The sequence below is a fragment of the Amborella trichopoda genome, chromosome 10, assembly GCF_054954075.1.
Source record: "Amborella trichopoda isolate Santa Cruz 75 chromosome 10, AtrichopodaSantaCruz75HAP2 v2.0, whole genome shotgun sequence".
Lineage (NCBI taxonomy): Eukaryota > Viridiplantae > Streptophyta > Magnoliopsida > Amborellales > Amborellaceae > Amborella > Amborella trichopoda.
Window position 1 is genome coordinate 16,025,001 of NC_142345.1, and position 14,194 is coordinate 16,039,194.

General features: G+C 36.1%; 1 non-coding gene and 1 pseudogene across 2 annotated transcripts; one reads left to right on the top strand and one right to left on the bottom strand.

Moving 5' to 3' along the window:
- Window positions 1–5,731: 5,731 nt before the first annotated feature.
- Window positions 5,732–9,207, top strand: LOC148780065 ((R)-mandelonitrile lyase-like pseudogene; annotated as a pseudogene). The gene is made up of 2 exons (XR_016043438.1): window positions 5,732–8,281; window positions 8,374–9,207. The product of XR_016043438.1 is annotated as a (R)-mandelonitrile lyase-like pseudogene (transcript).
- A 1,888-nt stretch (window positions 9,208–11,095) lies between these two features.
- LOC18438826 ((R)-mandelonitrile lyase-like) lies at window positions 11,096–12,054 on the bottom strand. Its single transcript, XR_002281738.1, has 2 exons — window positions 11,236–12,054; window positions 11,096–11,162 (listed from the first exon to the last, which is right to left on the bottom strand). It is a non-coding gene; the product is annotated as a (R)-mandelonitrile lyase-like (transcript).
- Window positions 12,055–14,194: the final 2,140 nt, after the last annotated feature.

Here is a 14,194-nt window from a genome sequence, read left to right on the forward strand (position 1 = left end):
AAAAACTATTTCAAAAAATTTAGAGAGAAAAACTGTACCTAAATTTCAAGTTTGATGCGTTCTCCTCTGTTTCCAAATGTGTACACCAAACTTGGGAAAAAGTATGCGCGAGTGATTTTTTTCCAATAAACTGTTTGCGTATGTAAGTAGTTTTCGGCTAAATATTTTCATGCCAAACTTTTATGCGTACTAAACGACCCTTATAGCAAATCACGTTATACAAAAAGATGATCGAAATATGAGATTTGAATAACCCAGGTATCATTCAAAGCTATCCAAACAGTTCCAGTTTCGGTAACCAAGATTTAACGTAACTACCCAGCGTTTTAAAACTCCGCGAGGCACTTTGGTTTTAACCGCCCCCATGAACTGACGCTAGTTTTGGGCGAATTAGTTGTACTAGTGGTTTAAAAAACGAATCGATGATCTAAATCAAACATCCCAAAAATCGGTTTGGATAGACGAATCGACGATCGGGAATCGGGCCGAATCGTTCGGATTAAGCCTAAAAAGAATTCAAAAAAAATATTAAAATTCATTATAAATGTTTTTTAGGAATCCAATAAGAAATAGGGGTACTGCATTATTAACTTTCATAGTTTTCATCAATTTATGAATATTGAGATGTTATTTCTCTGTATGAACTTATGTTGACCATTAAATTTATGTCACACAAAAAAAATTATAGAATTATCCTGGATTAAGTATATAATCATATATGGACTACAATAAAGAGTTCACTAAATCGATGAAAAATTGGCCACTAAAATCTCGAATTGGCGGAAAACCCTAATCTGCTAAAAAACCCCAAATTATTACAACCTAACTAACTATAATATTATATACCAATAATATTTATAACTATTTTATTATATAAATAATAACAAATCCAAAATATTTTATAATATCATCTAATTTAAAATGTATTATTGACAACTGTAATAAAAATAGTACACTGCATGATTTATAATACAAAAATTAATAAATAAAATAAAAGATTTGGTTATCAATGTAAAAATTATTAGAATGCGTACCAATTTTCTTTAATTTTTTAGGTTTTTAGAAAAAATTAGTGGAAGAGATTGTTAGTACTACTTAGTAGAAAGATAGAGATTTCAAATGGCCTCATTGTATGAATCCTATCTTCAAATTAATATTACTAAATTTATGTTACAGACCATTATATTATAAAAATAAAAAAAATATAATCAGACCATTTATTCCTAGGTTGTATTAAGAAATACCTTTTATTTTTTTGACAAGAAATACTTATTGTGTTATCTTTTAATTTTGTTTACAAGAAAAATATGATACTTGTTGATTATCTTCTTTTTTTTTTTGACAAAAGAAGAAAATATTGTACTACATTTTTTTTTTCTTGTTGTATTACTTTTAAATTTTTTTAAAAGAAAAATAAAAAAATGATGCTGCCAAAGTACATTTTATTTTTTTATGCCTTTTGTTTAATTTTTTTGCAAGAAATACTACTTTGTATTTTTTTTACAAAAAAAATAAAAAAATGTTGTATTATCTTTTTTATCTTTATCTTGAAAAGCCTTTTATTTTTTATTTTATCTATTTTGTATAACAAAAATTTTTACTAAAAAAAAAGATTTGCACACTAAAGGGTTCGAACTCTAGACCTCCCCCATAAAATCGAAGATGTCAACCAACACCACCACATCACCTTATGTGAATATATTAGCTTCTATAATAATATTTATTCAATCATCTTGTTTTAATGATTTTTTGTGGGAATTATCCCACATCGAATGATAAGCGTTACGTTGTTCTTTATATATTCATGTGTAATAGATAGTACTTTGTGCGTGTAGAAAGTGATGGGGACAACATGTGAGGTGAGTTACCACGTGCGGAGGTTGTTTAGGTGCCACGTGTTTCTCCCGTGAGGCGGCCACGTGTAAGACTCGTGATTTCAATAGTGAATCACCCTCGACCACGTGTAAGACTCGCGATTTACTATTGAGAATCACCCGGTTCTCTCTAGACACAGGCGATTCTCAGTTTTTTCGTGAAACCGGCTCTATTGCAGACGATTCCCAAATCGAACCGAGCGAGTCCGGCTCGACTCGACGAGTTTTCAAACCCTGAGTTGTACACAATATTTTCAAACATTAAATATAATATTGCAGCAAATTTATATTGGAGGTGTTAGAGAATGGTTTATTGGTTTACTGAGACGAGTGAACATTTTTTCGGCCAAAGTTCGAATCTTGGGGTTGCCCTTTTTTATCCCGCCCATCAACGTTTTTTGATATTTCGTGTTTGAACCAATGGTTTAAAAAACGGATCGGTGACCCAGATCGGGCTTCCAAAAACCCGATTCGGATCGGCTATCCGGATCGGAAATCTGGTGAATCGGTCAGAATAAAGCTTAAAAAAAATTCGAAAAAATTATTAAAATTCATTATAAATATTGTTTTTTAGGAATTCAATAAAAAATGAGGGTACTCCATTAAGAATTTTCATGTTTTTGAATGAATATGCGAATATTGATATGTTCTTTCCCTGCATGAACCGCCATTCAGCATTTAATTTACAGTATTTCGTGCTCATCCTTACACTGTTGCTGTTGGGACTCGATATGTGAATAATATGGCGGGGATAGGGTGGCCTCAGAATCATCATCTCTCTCATTTTCTCTTTGAATAATATGGATTAAAAAAAAAAAAAACAAATTTTCAAAAAAATCGATCATGGATTAAAAAAAAAATCACAAATTTTCAAAAAATTCTATCATGGATTACAAAAAAAAATTCGATCATGGATTAAAAAAAAAATCACAAAATTTTCAAAAAATTCAATCATGGATTACATAAAATTCGATCATGGATTACATAAAATTCGATCATGGATTACAAAAAAAAACAAACAAAAAAAAACAAAAAATTCAATCGTGGATTACAAAAAAAGAAAAAAACAGTTCGATCATGGATTACAAAAAATTCAATCATGGATTACAAAAAACTCTATCATGGGTTACAAAAAAAGCAAAAAACAAAAAATTCAATCATGGATTACAAAAAAAAACACAAACATTTCGATCATGGATTACAAAAAAAAAACAAACATTTCGATCATGTATTACAAAACATTCGATCATGGATTACAAAAAATTCTATCATGGGTTACAAAAAAAAAAAAAAAAACAAAAAAATCGATCATGGATTACAAGAAAAGAAAACAAACATTTCGATCATGGATTACAAAAAATTCTATTATGGGTTACAAAAAACCAAAAAATTCGATCATGGATTACAAAAAAACAAAAAAAAATCGATCATGGATTACAAAAAAATCGATCAAGTATTACCAAAAAATCTATCATGGGATTACAAAAAAAAAAAAAAAAAAATTCCGTACGAGACTCGCCGATTCACTGTTCGGACTCGCCGATTCTGTACAGTGAATCGGCGATTCACTATACAATATCGTCCGGTTCTCTCTAGAACCGGACGATTTCCAATTTTTTAGGCGACCCGATCCCCTTTTCACGATTTTCGAGTCGAACCGGGCGAGTCCGGTTCGACTCGGCGTTTTTTAAAACACTGGTTTGAACAACAAAAATAAACCCTCCCTCCCCCCGGTCAACTTTTTTTAAAGTTGGACTTAAGCATTTGAACAAAAAAAATTAACTCTCAGCCAAGAGTCAGGTCAAGACCTCTTATAAAGAGGTCCTTTAATAGAAGCTACATGCTTGTTTTTTAATTTTTTTAATAAAAGAGGCACTTATACTATATATAATTATTATTTTTATTCATTTGTTTTAAAAAATGGTCCAACTTCGGGTGAGTTATCAGATTTGTCAGAGTAAGTAGCCTCGCGACACATCCCCGGAACCCAAAACGGCAGGGTAAGTGCTCGAGCCCTTCTTTGTTGATTAAAATCTCTCTTGTTGTTGGTTCCTATTCGCACTACAAACATAAGTACGCAGAAGTGTATGTGGGCCCACGGTTGTTTGATAGAGGATTCTTCCGACCGGATCACCTATATCCGGGCTGACCCGGAACGACGAGGAATCAGGCCCAACCACTTACATTTGTTTACTGTGTCTTATTTTATTACATGAAGACTTAGTTCACAAATCTTTTTAAAGAGATTAAGAAAACATTATGAAAGGACCTTATCCTTATTTATTTCTCTTTAATCCATCATCCTCGACCAAGTCTTTAATTAGCTAATGTCAACCTAGTTGATATAACATGTTTTCAACGAAATCTTCTGCGCCACTTGCAATACTTGAAAAAGTAGTTTTCTTGAGCACAAGTAATATGATTTGTATAATAAATTTTTAATGAATTTAGTGGCAGAATCATTCATTCTCGATTGAATTTTTCCAATTAAGACATTTATTTCGAGTTTTCTGAAGTCGTGGCTGCTTTTATGCATGGGAGGCCCACATCGCAACCGAGCTTGAGCATGTTCAAGAATGGCTTGAGTGTGTGCAGGTTCAGCTTGAACTTGACACGCCCACCATGAGCTTTTCATGCTTCCCCTGCAACAGAAAACTTATATGATTCTCCTTATCCAACTGTTCATTTTGAATGGAGGGTAAAGATGTTGGAAATATGGCCTATCAGGCCCTTTTATATCGGGAATTTATTTTTTCAATAAAAGTACAAAAGCCATATTGAATAGTGCATGTGAAGTCCCATGTGGTTGACATGAGGCAATGTCATATACTATAATTCATTTGGAGCTTTTATAGGATGTTGTATTGAAGGAAAAACCCAATGTCACTCGAGGGAAAACCTAGTGATGTGTTTGAATTCTTGTTAAGAATTTTTTTTATATTATAGACGTACAAAATTATTTAATTTCTAAATATCTTTTATCAAGTTGTAGGAATGCTTGGATGACATCCTATTATGAGAGTCATTAGTTCACTAATAACATGTTTAGCTCATTGCATAGGATTAACAATTTAGTGATTAATTATTAATCATAATTAACTGCACTTAAGGAAATTAAGGCAGAAGCTATACTTGAATCTCAACTCCTATAGACCATGAATGTGAGAATTACAAAATATGGTTATCTATAAAAGAGGTTAACCCCTCAAGTAAGAAATAGAGAAAACGATAGAAACTTGCTGAGGGAGATTCACCAAGAGGACTCTCAAGGTAGTTTGTCACCAGATGGCTTGGTCTATAGGTTTTTGGTATGGAACCTTAAGTCCCTTATGTGATTTATGGACATATCCGAGTAATTTGTTTATTTATTTATTTCATTATTGCGACTAACAATGATATCAGAGCAAGGTTGTTAAATCGACTTCTAAAAACAACTTGTTGGATCATCTTTTCATTTTTTTTATTAATATTTTGTTTTGTCTATATCATAAAGATCGATACACAAAGAATTTTTTTGTGTCAAATAAAAAAAAAAAATCGGGGCTATTTGTTTTGTCTTTTTCTTAAAAAAAAAAAAAAAAAAAACACCTCTATAATGATTTCTTTGAAATGCCCATAATAAATTGAGATATTTTTCTGACGGTTTTTTCATCCATTCCATAAAAACCAAGGCATTTTCATTCATTTCATAAAATCTGAGATATTTTTCTGACGGTTTTTTCATCCGTTCCATAAAAACCAAGGCATTTTCATTCATTTCATAAAATCTAGGGCATTTTCGTCCATACCATAAAAATCTTTTTTTTTTTCCTTACCTCCTGTGAAATAAAAGGGGTAAACCCCCTGCACCTTCTACCCATCACGTGAAAGAAAAGGGGCAAAACCCTTGCACCTTCTCCTCTCTCTCTATTTCATTCCAAATGAGAGATATTCTCCTAATATTTTTGGTGAATCAAGATTGAAAGCCGAGTAGGATGAGGAGCCAAAAAGGTCAGTTTTTTTTATTTTCCCTTTTTTTTTTTTTTTATCAGTTAATTTTTTTTTTATCAGTTCATTTTTTTTTTTTTGACGGTTTCTTTACCATAATTATGGGTTGCAAGATTGTCAATTTTTTTTTTCTCAACGAATATGGCTGTTTCTTGTCAAAAATGGTGTTCTAAAACAGACATGCTGTTACTTGCCAAAATAGCTGGTTTTTTTCTTTCTTCAATGAACATGGCTTAATCCTGCCAAATTTTTTCATTCTCTTTTTCAACGGGTATGACTGTTTCTTGCCAAATTTACTTGATCATAGACCGCACACTCTAATGGCTGTGTAACGGGTATGTGCCTCATTCACTAGTAATTTTTGGTTGCCATGAAGTAATATAAACAGAGCTTGTAAACCCTACTGTAGGATTAGAAAATCAGTCTTTTAGTTTCTTTCCCCTTTCTGAGACACTGTGGTTTCTCCTCTCCTGCTCATATATCTAATTTTCATTGTTGTTTATTATCTTTAGATAATAGAGAGTTATCTTCTCTAATGTTTCATAATCTGTTAATCTTTTTTCTATTTCACTACAGTTTAATCCATATCATTTTTTTCCCCCAAATCTAGAGAGAGAAAATAATATACTAGAACACCATATATTGTTGTTCGTTAGCAATTTGGGTATTTTTTTTTGATGAGTTGGAAGAATTATTGATTGAGCTGGATTCACATCGAGGTTTTTTCAACTCAACGGTTGTTGCATATTTTTTTTGAGCTCTATTCTTGATAATCCATACTAGCGCTAAGTGAGATCACATCTATAAACTAGATTTATTTTTTTTTATTTGTATTTGTTGCTATTCATGGATCCTAAGCAAGAATTGAAGATAGAAAAACTCAATGGGACGAATTATAATACATGGAAAAGAAGATTAGCTTTGATTTTAGAGCACGAAAATTTAAATCACATTATTTCAATTGTAGTTCCTACTAAACGTACTGATGTTAGCAATAGAGCAAGAACATCAGCTTATGTTAATTGGGAAAAAGAAAATAAGAGGTATAGGAACATAATTTTGAAAATTATGGATGATAAATTATTATTGAGTTTTGATGAATTTAAAAATACCAAAGATATTTGTAAGAGAGAGAAACGCTCGTTTGTTTAATAGAAAGTGCAGTATATAGTTTTCATTTTCTAGAGAGAGAAATAATTTTGTAAGAGAGAGAAACAGAGAGAAACGGTTTGGGCGTTGCGCTATCGAGAATTCAAGATTCCAGATTCAAGATTCAAGGGGGGAGAGCCAGAATTCAAGATTCAAGATCCAAGAAACAAGCATTTCTCTCTTGCACTCTCTAAAACATGCATTTGGTGTAGTTACTTGAGGAGGAATTGAAGCCTCACCAGGTCAGCTCTCTCTCTCTCTTCAATGTCATTTTAATTCGTCTTCACTGGCTTCCGTCTCTTCAAGTACAGCGATTATCTTTACCTCTCTCTTTCTCATCAATTACAGTCATTGTAGCTCATCTCCACCTTCCTCTTTATCTCTCTCTAATAAGATATTAGACAATTTTTCTCCCGTCTCTATGCAGTAATTTACAGGCAGATTGATCGATATTTAGTCCTATCTCTCTCTCTCTCTCTCTAACGTTCACCGGAATTTAAATCTTGCTCCGATTATTAATTACAGGCATTTTAAGCTATCTTTACTCCCTTTTGTTCTCTTTACAGGTTTTTTTAACACACACTCTCTCTCTCTAGCAGGCAATTTTACGATCTTTACTCCCCTCTATTGTCAATCTCTCTCTCTCTCTCTCTCTCTCTCTCTCCTCTCTCTCTCTCTCGCTAACAGGCAGTTTCATGATCTTTACTCCTCTATCTTTAATATCTCTCTCTCTCTCTCTAGTAGGCATTTCCACGATCTTTACTCCTCTGTTTTTAATCTCTCACTCAATGGCATTTTCTCGATCTTTACTCTCTGTTTTTAATCCTCTCTCTCTCTAACAGGCATTTCATGATCTTTACTACGCTCTGTTTTCATTCTCTCTCTCTCTAGCAAGCGTTTTCACGACCATTTCTCCTCTGTTTCTTGAGTTAAAAGACATCCAACCGATCTTTCCTCCTCTCTCTCCCTCTCTCTCTAGATTCTGCCTTCTCCTTAGACTTGCAGGCGTTCCATTCGTTCTTCCCTTTTTTGACAAGGATGATTTGATCACTGGTGTGCCCCGACCCACTGCCATTGGCGCGGTGTATGCGGAACTCCAAGGGCGGCGCCACCACGCCATGCTCCGGCCGCGTGGCGAGGTCATCTTCTCAGCATGTGCCAGTGGCAGCCCCCAATTGTTGATGTTGAGCGGCATCGGGCCAAACCACAGCCTCATCAAATGGGTAATCCCGGTCGCCCACCACCTCCCGGCCATCGGCAACGCCATGTGCGACAGCCCCTAGAATGCTCTCTCCTTCGTCTCTCCTGTTTGCCTCCCACTCTCCCTCATCTAGGCCGTTAATCACCACCAATGTCTTTCTAGAAGCCGCCTCCAACTTTGTCCCCTTCACCCCCCGCTCTTGCTCCTCATTTCTTTCTCCTCGGTATTCCTCTATCCAACTCAACATCGCTTACGTTATGGCGGAAATTCTTGGCCCCTGTCGAGCGGTTCCTTACGCCTGGCCTCCTCAAATGTCTGCGACAATCCATTGGTGAGGTTCAATTACTTTGAGGAGGGGTTGGATTTGTAGAGGTACGTGGAAGGCGTGAGGTTGGTGGTTAGGGTTCTCAGGACGAGTGCAATGGACCAGTTCAAGTTCTCAGGGCGGCGTTTCAGGGAAAGGAAGTTCTTGTACTTGGACGACATGTGGTTGCCGGCCAATGTGAGCAACGATGATGCATTCGGTGAGTTCTACCAAAAAATGGTATCGACGATATGGCATTACTATGGAGGTTGCGTTATGGAGGAGGTGGTGGACGCTCAATGGGGTGCAGGCCATCAGGGACGTCGATGGCTCCACCTTCTCGCATTCACCTGGGACCAATTCTCAGGCCACGGTCATGATGCTCGGCCGGTAAAAAAGAGCTCCTCCTCTTTCTCTCTTTCGATATTTGTTGAGGCATTTCCTTGATTAGGTACGTGGGAGAAGATGTTGGAGGAGCGAAGGGCGAGTGACAGAGACACAAAGAGCATGGCGTGAACGATGATTTTTGAGTAAGAGCGTTGACGACGTTGGAGTTATACGAGAATCCGGTATAAGTAGAAGATGTCATTTTCTCACTTTTTTTGTTTTTCGGCTTTTTGTTTTTTATGTATTAGCCATTTATTTATTTCCGTAAAAGATAAATGCGATTGTATTAGCTATACCATTATAGTGACACATTCTTTGATAGAGTAATAAGGATATCACGCACTTTTTTTTTTTTTAGAGAATAAAGAGGAAAGAGACAGAAGTCCCCCTTTTCTGGTTTCTTGTTTCGGGAGTATGAGGCACTTTTTGTTTCTAAGCAATGCTACACTTTGTGCGCATCTGAAAATCTTTTCCCCCCATTTGATTCTGGCTGTTTGCTGTTTGACATTTGAATCAATTCTGAATTTTAAATAGTCCCTTATTGCGTTTCCATCATAATTAGAGTTTTAGTTTGAGTTTCTCTTTTGAACTCCGAAAAAATCAAATTAGCTCTCCTTATCATTACCAACACAACCACTACCATCGCACTGCAATTTATTAGATTAGAGTTTAGATTCAACTATAGTTATCGGGAGCAGGAGCGGGATTGAGGTCTTTATTTAACGAGAGCGCGTTTTATGTAAAATGGGATTGTGTTTCCATGTTCATTAGGATCACACTCCCATAGACAACACGCGATCCCATTTAAAGTTGAGTCTCGCCCCCATCTAAGAATATGTTTTCCTATTTGGAATGGATCTACCTCCATTCAAAGTTGGATCGTGTTCCGTTTCATTTTGAGCCAATCTCCACCTGTCCTCTGCCTCTCTCTCTCTCTCTTGATCAGACATTCACCACCTCTTCAACCTCCGCACTCCTAATCCAATATACCCATCTGCTAAAATGTGCCCCTCTTTCTGTCTGACTTCATGAACACATTCATCAGACTTCACAGTGGGTGGACTCTTTCTCTCTCCTCAGAAAGCACAACAGCAACAAAAATCCATGTACCCATCTCAACCTCAGTTGCTAGCAGTTGGGGACCTCCATGGCTATATCCAAAAGGTTAAACAAGCTCTGAAAATAGCTAAAATCTTCGATGAAAAGCTATTCACTAGATTGCAGGAAACTCCATGGTTGTGAAACTTGGTGATATACTTAACTGGGTTAATATTTTAATTCATCTGGTCCAAAAACAGGATTAATATTTTGGAGATTGGTCATTTGGTCCAAAAAACAGGATTAATATTTTAATTCATAAAATATGTATTTTTTGACAATTTTGAGTACTTTTGAGCACTCCACCCTTGTTTAGTGGCTCATTTATTCAAAGAAACCCACTTATTTGTAATCTCTCTCTTGGTCATTTGTAACTTGGGCAATAAAATTCTTAAATACTTGAGATTTTAGAGTGAGATTTTTTATTTCTTAGCTTTTTATTTTCGCTTTGCATTCAAGTTCAAGACGAAGATGAGAGGAGAGAGAGCAACATTTCCTAGAGAGAGAATACCCTTAGAGCACCATACACCTTAATCTATCTCCTAAACCTTACCTTACATCATACACCATAGAGCACTATACACCTTAGACTATCGGGTACACCCCACCCTATACCATATACCATAGTCTCCTATGTATCTTAGCCTACCCTATACTCCTTAAGTTCCCATGCGCCATACCTCAACCCAACCTAGCTAACCATACACCTGAGCCTTGGATCCTAGTCTTGACCCACCAAGCCTAAGCCTCTCTCTCTAATGTGCATGCAAGGGGACCGATGGATACGTATTAAGGCTCAAGTACATCGAGATGTATGATTATGAAAGAAAAAAGGATATTGTCTCACAGAAATAGTAAACTTACAACACATTATCTAGACTATCAATTTTCTAAGCTTTCATATATTTATTTATCTGCATGATTTTAACCATTTTTGGAGTTTAAAATTTTATAATTAGATATGAAAATACATTTTGAGATAATCCTAAGAATATTTTATATCAAAATTATATGTTATGATCTTTGAAGGTGCTCCTTACTTGGATTCTTTAAGCTTGCAACCTTATGGAAACTCTCCTGCTCAAAAATCATTGTTCACGCTCTGCTCTTTGTGTCTCTATCGCTGGCCCTTCGCTCCTCCAACATCTCCACTCCCACGTACCTAATCAGGGAAATGCATCCACCAAAATATCACCTGCAAGAGAGAGAGAGAGAGAGGGGGAGCTCTTCTTTACCGATCGAGCATCATGACCGTGGCTTGAGGATTGGTCCCGGGCGAATGCGAGAAGGTGGAGCCATCGACGTCCTTGATGGCCTGCACCCCACTGAGCGTCCACCACCTCCTCCATAACGCAACCCCCATGGTAATGCCATATCGTCGACACCGTTTTTCGGTAGAACTCACTGACCGCATCGTCGTTGCTGACATTGGCCGGCAACCGCACGTCGTCCAAGTACCAAAACTCCCTCTCCTTGAAACGCTGCCCGGGGAATTTGATCTGGCCCATTGCACTCGTCCTGAAAACCCTAGCCACCAACCTCACCCCTTCCACGTACCTCTGCAAATCCAACCCCTCCTCAAAGTAATTGAACCCCACCAATGGATTGTCGCAGACATTTGAGGAGGCCAGGCGTAAGGAACCGCTCGACAGGGGGCCGGAAATTTTCGCCATAACGGAAGCGATGTTGAGTGGGATAGAGGAATACCGAGGAGCAAGAAATGAGGAGCAGGAGCGGGGGGTGAAGGGGAGGAAGTTGGAGGCGGCTTCTAGAAAGACATTGGTGGTGATGACAACGACCTGGATGAGGGAGAGTGGGAGGCGAATAGGAGAGACGAAGGAGAGAGCATTCCGGGGGTTGTCGCGCATGGCGTTGCAATCGGCCGGGAGGTGGTGAGCGACCGGGATGCCCCATCTGATGAGGCTGTGGTTTGGGCCGATGCCGCTCAACATCAACAGTTGGGGGCTGCCGATGGCACCGACTGAGAGGATGACCTCACCACGCGGCCGGAGCATGACGTGGTGGCGTCGCCCTTGGAGATCTGTATACACCATGCCGATGGCAGTGGGTCGGGGCACACGAGTGCAAGTGATGGGGGGCACAAATGAGAATTACCTTCTAATAAGTGAAAGGAATTCTTGCTGGAGGGGACGGTATTTCTATTGGATATTTTCATGTGCTTTTGACAAGGAAATATGTTTTTGTAAAATTTGTTCTAATGTCCTTGTAATTAGCAGACATGGTTTCTATGAGTTCACGTAGAAATGAGACACCTCTTAAAAATCTATTTTTGGACTTAATTTTTAAGGTCGTGTAATCTCTAAATTTTTAAGGTCGTTTAATCTCTAACATGAAGATCAGTATCTAAAATTTTCTAACAATAGACAAAAAAAAAAAAAAAAATTATTTTTCTAAGAATTTACAGCATTTAAAATTTCTAACATAGATAAAATATCACAATTTTTATTAAAAAGATTATTATTCAAGATAATGAGGTCGCGTGCGCATAAAATTTATCGCACCTAAAATTCATGATAATAAGTAAAAATAATTATTTTATTTCATTTTTAAAAAGAACGAATTATGTTTCAAGATAATGAAATCACTTAAACAAAACTTATAAAATAAAGATCCTGTACGAAAATAGCACTATTTATTAAAAACAGACTATTTTTCAAGAAGATGATCAATTTTACGAAAATAGCACTTACTTTAACTCCGAAACTAGGGAAGCATCAATTTTGGATGTAGGCTTATCATATGTGTCATCGTAGTCTCATGTGTACGGTTCATAGGCCATGGTTAGAGAGTGAGGTTATAGATGTAGAAGGTCCAGTACAGAGAGTAGATATAGGGGAGGTTTTGAGATGGTCTTATAGAGAGAAAAAGATGAGGAAGTTGTGTAAATACAAGAGAGAGTAATAGAAGCCTCTTCGTGAGAGAAGAGAAATGTGAAAAATGCGTTGATGAGCGAGGGATGGATGAGCTGTTGATGAGAGAGAAAGAGAAGCCTTTTTACCTAAAAACGTAAAGAGAGAGAGAGAAAAAGAGTCAGACGAATAAAAGGGAAACACCTCGGATGCAAGGTGTTGTACAAGGAATGTTAACATAAAGCTTTAAGATAGTTGACCTAAGGTCCACCCAAATAAAATTGAACCCTCAAGTATATTAACAATAATATCGTTTATTTGTTGTTAATATAAAAGTAACAATATCCTAACAGTATATTAATATTATTATGATTATTATCATTACTAATATATACTTATTATTTTATATATTTATTTATTTATTTGTATTTATTTCTGTTAATACTATTAATATTATATATATATATATATATATATATTTATTTTTGTTTCTTTTTAAAAAAAATAAAAAATTTTAGGATTGTTACAACAACTGTTAACCCCGTCTTCTCCCTATAAAAGGAAAGCCAGAGAGAGGAAGATAACAACAAAAATAAAAGGAAAAAAATATACAGAACTTGCTGTGTAAACATATATAGGCAGTTTATCTCTCTCTCTCTAAAAGTGAAGGGGGTTCCTAAAATCCAAGCTCTGCGATCACCAGCCTCACGGCACCTCCTCTCTGATCTCAGGTTTTAATCTCATCCACGCTCCATCAATATTTACTATCATTGGTATCAGAGTCAGGTTCCATCTTCCCTTTTTTTTTTTACTCTAAATTTTTTTAACGATAGGGCTTAGGTGATTTGTTTGTTACGATATATGCCCAATTTATTTTTTGTGTATAAATTGTTCTTTAAATATCACCTGTTGCTATCTTATCTTGGTTCACAATGTTATCTTGGTTCACATTGTTAATTAATTAAAGGATAAGTATGCATGCACTCCCTTTGTATTAATAAATTTCAAATCACCTCTATCCAATTTTTTATGGGTTTGGTTTAGTAATTGAATTGTGAGGGTGATTTGGCTCCTGTTATGGTTCTGTTTTTTGCTTTGTCTAATACGTTGTGATATGGATATATATTACTATGTTATGGGATTAACTCCCTAATTTTTTTAATTGATCACTTTGATTTACTTTCTGCAACATCCACAAAAATAGCGGTAGTTGATCACTTTGATTTACTCTCTGCAACATCCACAAAAATAGGGGTAGTTGATCACTTTGATTTACTCTCTGCAACAACCATAAAAATAGGGGTTTGGGATTGGAACTCTATGC